Below are 8,535 nucleotides of genomic sequence, written 5' to 3'. Positions count from 1 at the left end.
TTTAAGCACAGGGTTGCTGGAGTGCTAGGGGGTGGGAGAGATGGGGTGGCTGGGTGATAGACATTGAGGAGGGTATGTGCTATGGTGAGCGCTCTGAATTGTGTAAGACTGTTGAATCACAGATCTGTACCTCTGAAACAAATAATACATTAGATGTTAAGAAAAAAAAAAAAGAAGATAGTAGGAAGGGAAAAATGAAGGGGGGGAATCGGAGGGGGAGATGAACCATGAGAGACTATGGACTCTGAGAAACAAACTGAGGGTTCTAGGGGGTCGGGGGGTCGGGAGGATGGGTTAGCCTGGTGATGGGTATTAAAGAGGGCACGTTCTGCATGGAGCACTGGATGTTATACGCAAACAATGAGTCATGGAACACTACATCAAAAACTAATGATGTAATGTATGGTGATTAACCTAACATAATAATAAAAAAAAAAAAAACACAGGCAGATCTTACATTGAGTGTACTCACATGGGATTCATGTCTGGTATTTGTCCAAGGAGCCCTGAGAAGAATCTAGGAAATTTGCCACTGCCTACAATATGGTATCATATGGATATTCTTTACCATCAAATTCCAAGAGACAATACAGCTGAAAACAGGCAATATAACAAAAATTGTTTCACCAAGATCCATTTCTGCCTAAATATCACCTAAAAATATTAAAATGGAGATTCCCTGGTTGATCCCAGAGTTTTGGATTCAATAAATTTGGAAGAAAACCTGATCATATGAAATAAAACCTAAAAGGAAACTATTCTATCCTATCTGGAAGTCAGTAAAAATCCTGGGGAGCAGAGCAGGCAACAGCAGTAACTGGCTGACATTCAAATTTGATCCCTCTCTGATCTCCCTCAACATTTCCTCACCTCCCAGCTCCAGAACCCTCTGGACAACACTGAAATGCAGACAAGACTAGGTTATTTCCCACTTGACTTCTTGGTAAGTATTCTCCACAAGTCTGTCTGTTGAAACAACTCTTAAGGACTTGGAAAATTTCTACTCCTCTGTCACCATTAAGGTAGCTCACTGCTTCTTCTACTCTCAAAAAAAGCAAGAGGAAACAGAAATATGAATACTTCATATTTTATTTTGCTCCTGCTTTGGAAATCTTCTACAGATCTTTAATCACGTGGATTTGACTCTCACGTCGAGGGTTTGCAGATCACACATTATTTCTTATATGTTCTGACAGCAACGTAACATGGGCGAGATGATTCAGGTAGTGTTATCTACACCCCTCCCCCCCAGCTCAACATGATTCCTCGGCTCCTCCGGTGGGTGCATGCACTGGACATTGGTGGTGTAATGAGCTTTTGATCCCTGGAAACTTTGAGAATGTATATGGACCTCAACTCTACCTTTAGTTAGTTCACGATTCACAGTTTCAGTTCATAATAAAGTACCTAAAATGGTGATGGTAGGATTTCTCTTTAATTATTTATTTATAACGCTTATCCTCTTTTGGCATTCATTTAATATGAACTATTCCCACTTAAGAGAAAGTGAAGCCAAGAATTTAGATGAGCTGGTTCTGCTTCAGCAAAATCCTCATTCAAACAAATTTCAACTAGAGATAATATTTGCTCATAGGACGACAAACACCAAAAAGAATATTCTATCTCCCATGGAGGCATACAGACAGGGCAGCTTCTATCTTGTTTTCATTTTCCTTAGGGCAGTTCACATTATTCAGTAAACAAAATGTCTGCCAGGGGGCAGCAGAATGTAATACTTTCATTCCCTGGAGATTCCAGAGGATTTTTATGAATGCTACAAGCATATTATGATAATTAACTTGAAATTAAAGCCTCATGATGACCATGTTATACTACATTTAAAAGTAAAGGTCTGTCTGTGGATTTCTTATTAAATCATATTAAGGCCTTGAGTAAACTAAAACTATATGTTCAGACATAAAAATTAAAGGGAAACCCTAACAGATCGATGTTGCTTAAATCATTTGCTACCTAATTTTGTCCTTCAAAACTTGCCCAAGCTTCCTTGCTCTCTTGAACCACTTGCTTTTTATAGAAGTCGTATGGCTTTTATAAGCAAAATAAGATATTTTTTAAAAATTTAACCATACCTGGCTATGTTCTCAAAAAATGTGACTCATCTTAAACGAAGTTGGGAGTCGTTAGTTTTGTTAGTTATGACAGAAAAAAAAAAATACTTCCATAATGAGTTGTAACAAAACTATTGTAGCAAACTACTTCTGAATATGACTTTATTTTATATGAATTACAGAACCACAGTGCAGCAGAACAGTTCAGGGGAAGAAAAAGGCATTGAGGGAAAGAGGAGCCATACTGAATCCCTCCGAAGTCTTATTATAGATTCAAGTAATATTTATTCAGAATCCCTGGCAGGGTGCTTTTAAGCACTTCTTGGCCTATCTGTGTATTACCACTTATAAGTATGAACTTAGAAAGGTACCTGGGCTAGTCCTTCAGGGAACTCCAGTCATTGAACGTAATGTCCCAAATTTTAAAGTGGTCCTTCTTTGTAAGTAATGAGTGTTAATCTGTTTGAAGTCCCCATTCATTTTGTTTACAATGTTCTGCTTTGAGTAGTGCCCTTTAATAAAGTGGTTTCTGGGGACCTTTGATTAGAGATCCTCCACCAAAACAAAGTAATCCTTAAAAGCCATAAAACCACAAAGACAAAAAGAACAGGAGAATAACTGAAACAGAATTTTGGAAGCCAGAAAGCAGATGGATACGGGGTAGTTGCTTAGAAAACTTGAGAAACATGAGTTCTAAGCTTCCGTGCTAGAAACTGTGCACTAAGTAACCTGAAATAACGATAGAACATCAAAATGGTTCAGAAATTGATGGCTATGAGGGTCATGCTGTGGTTAGAAAGTGGGGCATCATTCATTCAGTGAATGAATTCAAGTACCATTTTAAGGAGCAGCTGGACTCTCAGGAGCCCACCCTTACTCTGTATATCTAGGGAACTAGCTCTGTTTCACCTCAACAGAAAATTGGAGACACAGTCTTTGGAAGGGAATAACACAGGGGTCCTGTTGAATGGGAGAGGTTTCTGTAATCTACTGGCATGTAACAAATCATTTCCCCCAAATGTAAGTAACATAAAATAATCATCTATTATTATACCTATTATTATACCTATGGGCTGACTGGGCCCAGTTGGACAATTCCCACTATAGCTCTTTAATACAGTTATGAACAGATGGTGGCTGGGCTGGAGTCTCTGAAGGCTTGGATGAGTTGGCTGTTCAAGATGAAGTGCTTACTCTCATGCCTGGCTCTTCAGCTGGGATGACTGGAACAGGCAGCAAATGACCAGATGTTCTTCTTTACACATAGCCTCTCCGGGGAGCCAGTCTGTCTTCATCACAGCTTGGCAGTCTCTGGTGAGTTGAAATTCATCCACAGAGGTTGGCTTCTTCTAAAGCAAGCATTCTGAGAAACCCGGAGGAAAGTACAAAGAATCTATGACATACAGTTGGAAATCACGCAGTATCACTTCTCCCACATTAGGTTGGTAAGAAGAGAGTCACGGGGCCCATCCAGAATCGAGACAAGTGTACTATCTAAACATGTGAATACTAGGAGGTATGGTTCATTGGGAGGCAGAGACATCTTTAGGTATGAGCTACCACAAGAGAACAGACACCAGATATAACTGAGGTGTGGAGGATATGAAAACAGAGAAACTAAATCTTTTCTTCCTTTCCTCACTGAACGCTCAGAATGTCTCAGACCATCCAAGACTGACGTGTACCAATTAACAAGCCCAGGAGACACACAGAGTGCATCAATTCAGCTTTGTATTCCCTACTCCTAAATATGAGAAAATGTTTAAGTAATGGAAAGGGAATAGACCGAGACAGATAAAGAAATGAAAAGTGAGGAAACAAACAACAATGGGTAAAGAAAACTTCAAATCAGATCTTTAATATTATCAGAGAAAAAAGGAAATACAGTGCCATCTTGAAACAAAAGCAGGATGATATTAAAAAGTAATATTCAGAGAATGAAAAAGAACTCTTGGAAATTATACACACAGAAGTAGACAATGTGTGGGTGGATGGCGTATTGTGAGTTTGTATATGATAAAAAAACATAAAAAATTAAATAAAAAGGTTGGAAGATACAGACTTTAAAATTAAGACACAGAAAATAGAGGGAAAGTTAATATAATTAGAGGATCATTTCACAAGTCCCATGATCCAAATAACAAATATTCCAGAGAAGACCATAAGAAAAGACAGGAAAATTTTCAATGAAAAAATTCAAGAAAATTTCCTAGAACTGAAAGAACTGAATTTCTAGTTCAAAGGAGCTGTTATGGATGAAATTGTGTCCTTCCAAAAGATGTTCAAGTCCTAACCCTCAGAATGTGACCTTATTTGGAAATACAGTCTTGGAAGATGTAATCATGTTAAGATGACATCACGAGGGTGGGCCTTAATCCATTGTGACTGGTGTCTTTACAAAAAGGGGAAATTTGGACACAGATACAGATGCACACAGCGAGAAGGCCATTTTAAGACGAAGGCAGAAATTTGGGTGAATCATCTACAAGCTGAGGCGTGCCGAAGACTGCCAAGAAGCTAAGACAGAGACGGAAGAGATTCTCCCTCACAGCCCTCAGAAGGAACCAACCATACCGATATCCTGATCTCAGACTTCCAGCCCCCAAAGCTGTGAAACAACAAATTGTTGTTTAAGCGCCACACTTTGTAGTGCTTTGTTACCGCAGACATACGAAACAAATACAGGGGCCCACTGAGTCTCCAATTATATAGATAGAGCTAGATCCACAGCAAAACATAGGATTGTAATTATGGGAACTTGAGTGAGGACAGAAAGACGACTCTAAAAGCTTCTGGGCAGAGGAGTGTAGAAGCATGAACTACTAATTAAGGGTTAGGGTAGAATAAAGATGTGAAATTTCAAACATGTCATTTCACAAGCATCCATAGGATGACAAGGGCCACCAAAATGATGGAGTGAACAAATTAAAAGGAGATGTGAGACTTGGGGAAAAATAACCCAGCATAAGAGACAAATGGGGCGGGGTTCCCAAGATGGTTTTGAGAGGATTTTAAGGCTAAGGGCTGTGTAGTGGGCTCCGAGAGCAACCAGGTTGGGTTAGGGCATGTCAGGTGACTCTAAACCAGAAAAGAGACAGACAGAGAATATCTCATTTGTTTGAGAAATTTTGTACTTAGGACAAAGGGTAGTGGATGCATGAATAATCATTTGTGGAAAAAAAAATTCCAAGAAAATAACGAAAAGTTGTGCAAGAAAGAAAATGATACTGTCCTAAACTCAATTGTAAATAGGATTTTCATAACCATATCGATATAAACACTGGATAGTGATTTAAATAAAAATTATAATTCTAATTAGAGAAGATAAGGGAGAATTTTTATTATGCAGGGTGAAAGGCAGAGGTGGAAGCATACTAAATACTCATCTTTTATAGTGAAAAACTGGTAGATAAAGCCTAATACTAAAAAATATAAGTATAAACATGTTCATAGGTATGAAATAATTAGCCCCAAAAAGTGGAAAGTGATTGCCTTTGGGCAACCAGAATGGAAGAGTGGGTGGGTTATTGCTGTTTTTTATCACAAGCCTTGCCATTTAAATATTTTTACATATGCAACTTTGAAGGAACTAAAAATTAGTGAGAGAGAACCGCTTCTGAATAATTCTATATTTGAAGTGTAAAGGTAAATCTATGGCCATTTACTCTAGACCAGTGATTCTCAAAGTGTAAATGTGCCCAGGAATCCATCCGGTATGTCGTTTAAAACACGAGGCTGGACATAAAAAAGAATGAGATCTTGCCATTTGCAGCGATGTGGATGGAGCTAGGGGGTATCATGCTAGTGAAATAAGTCAGTCAGAGAGAGACAAATACCACATGATTGCACTCATATGTGGTATTTAGGAAACAAAACAAAGGGAAAAAAAGAGACAAATGAGCAAACAGAGTCTTGACTGTAGAGAACAAGAGATGGTTACTAGAGGGGAGGTGGGTGGGGGGATGGGTGAGACAGGTGAAGGGTTAACAGTACACTTATCCTGATGAGCACTGGGTAATGTATAGAGTTGTTGAATCACTATATTGTACATCTGCAACTAACATAACACCGTATGTTAATTATACTGGAATTAAAAAACAAAACAAAAAACAACCCAGGGCTGGAGTAGGACGTGATATTGTGCATTTACCAGAAGCTCTCAGGCAGTACCCATTGTGCTGGTCCAAACACCACATTTGGAGTAGCAAGGCTCTGGGGCAGTATTTTCAACTCGAGGTACCTATTTTATTCACATGAAGAGATCTTTACACAGTGCAGATGGTTAGACTATTAAATTCTTTCAATGACCCCCAAATTGCATTTAGCCTAGAGTTCAACCTTCTTAGAATGACCCACAAGGCTCCTCCATGCTTACTGCTTGCCCTGCTCCGCTGGCTCAACGGCCCGTCTCTACCAAGAACTCCCAACGGCTTGCATCCGCCAGGCACCCCGCAGAGCCTGCTCTCTAAATGAGCCAGAGCCGGCCTCTGTGTACTGACTCCTAGGTTGTTTACTTCTTCCCAACAGACTGAGATCTGTTAGCTCATAAGCTGACTAGTGCCAAACTCCAATTTTTATACATCCATTTATTTTAAAAATAGCCCAAACAAGCAGATTTTTAGCCATTTACAGCCTGCCTGCTTTGCATACCCCCAAACCTCACCTCACGTCTGCTGGCAATAAATAAGCCCTGGGCCATAAAGATCCCAAGCTGCTGCTGCCCATGGAGCTCTAGGAAGCCTGGACCCCAGGTGGGAAGTCCCCTCGCTAACGTCCCACCCGCCCTCTCCTGCCCCTCCCCCACACCAAGTTTCCTTGCCCTCCTCCTGCCCTTCAGACTAGCAACCCCAGTGCCAAAGCCTTCCGACAGACTCCTGCTGTGAAGGATTCTGCCCTGAACCTGAACCTGTCAGTGTTGCCCATAAAGTTGTATGCATTACTGCCACCTCATGGTCATATCTTTTTCCTTACTTTGCCCCCAAATCTCGCATTCCCCAACCACAAGACTTTAGACACCTTCTAATCCACTCTGTTTTAATTGGCTAATTCTTCTTTACCCTTGAAAACTCATGTGAGGGGCCACATCCCTCCAGGAAGCAGCCTTTTGGCCTACAACATGGGGAATGGACTAGTGCCCTGCCTTGTAGTCCTCTGCATGGAAACCAATCACAGGTCAGAAGTTCCAAGTTATATTTACCTTTGCTGACCTCTACAATACCATGGGGGAAAACCTTGCTTTCCCTATAGATAAATGGGGCCTGGGTTTTTACTCAGTAGACCAATGTTTATGGAGCGACAGCTATGCACCAAATACAGTCTCGGGATTGGATAAAATAATGGAATTTCTGTTCTTATGGACAAGATTTAGGCCAGCAGTACGAAGTACAGCACAGCCCCAAAAATTCTAATTTCATCCTCTCTTGAAGTTAGGATACCCTCAGATTGCTCCTCTCATTCTAGACTATGTCTTTGGGTGTCCAAGCAAAAACATCAATGCCTGTGCCTTACACGGAAGTGCTCCGGGCCTTTGAATTGCTTTATAAATTGTACTGGACGCAGACAGACTTTGCAAGAGAACTCTTAGCAAAACTGCAGGGGCCGTCGTGGTCAAACCCAGCATGGAGATGAAGTTGCCACGTATCAGGTGCATATCCTGATGAAGATTCCAAGTTTTCTTTCCTTCATTTCAAAATTTTCTCTGGTTATAAATATTACACATGATAGGATATCATGAGAATACAATTAAGTTTAAAGAAAGTAACATTACCATTGACATATGAGCCTGGCTGACGTTCTGCTGTATTTCCTCTGCTTTGTTTCTATGCCTCTGTATTAGGAGATGTATGTTAGCTGTTGTCCCAGCTCGAAGTCTATTCCAGCCATCACCTTCTTGCTGGACATCTAAGTCCCCTACAGGTTTCCAGATTTCCCATCAGGGGACGGTTTGCAGGTAGCAGTTGGATGAAGGAAGATGCCCAGAGGCACTACGCCGGTAATCGTGACATTCCTGAATTAGCAACAAGAGGACTATTTGGCTTGAAGTCAGTGTCTACACTTGCCTGGCACTTGCAAAGGAAAGCTCTATTTTCCTCCCCAGGGATGGAGGTCTTTCAGTTCCTTCCTCCCATCTGCTTGTTCTCTCCGGCTGCTTCCTCCTCTTCGCAGCTCAAAGTCTTTCAGGGAGTAGAAAAACCTGCTCCTCAAGCAAGCCTGTGAATATTTTTATGCGGCACATCATTAGCTTGCAACTTCCGTCTTTGAGATTTACAGTCTTTAGAGCTGTTCCTGATGTGGGTGATCTATGCCTACCATGCGAAACAGGCTTGGAAAAAGGCCCCCTCGAGTGAGAAGGAGAGAATTCTATGATCCAGGAAGGAGAGGAAGATTCAAAAGAATTAAGCCTGATACAGATTAATAATCCTGCCACAACTGTATGTACCTTTTATTGTACGTGATCATAAAGCAT

The 8,535-nt window shown here is 40.7% G+C and overlaps 1 long non-coding RNA gene across 1 annotated transcript; it reads right to left on the bottom strand.

Moving 5' to 3' along the window:
• Positions 1–413: 413 nt before the first annotated feature.
• On the bottom strand, positions 414–8,252 carry LOC144379777 (uncharacterized). Its single transcript, XR_013443155.1, has 3 exons — positions 7,837–8,252; positions 6,220–6,309; positions 414–3,432 (listed from the first exon to the last, which is right to left on the bottom strand). It is a non-coding gene; the product is annotated as an uncharacterized LOC144379777 (long non-coding RNA).
• Positions 8,253–8,535: the final 283 nt, after the last annotated feature.

This window comes from Halichoerus grypus, chromosome 13 (genome assembly GCF_964656455.1).
Source record: "Halichoerus grypus chromosome 13, mHalGry1.hap1.1, whole genome shotgun sequence".
Taxonomy (NCBI): Eukaryota; Metazoa; Chordata; class Mammalia; order Carnivora; family Phocidae; genus Halichoerus; species Halichoerus grypus.
The sequence above is the reverse complement of the archived record's forward strand: the minus strand, read 5'-3'. Positions and strand labels throughout refer to the sequence as shown.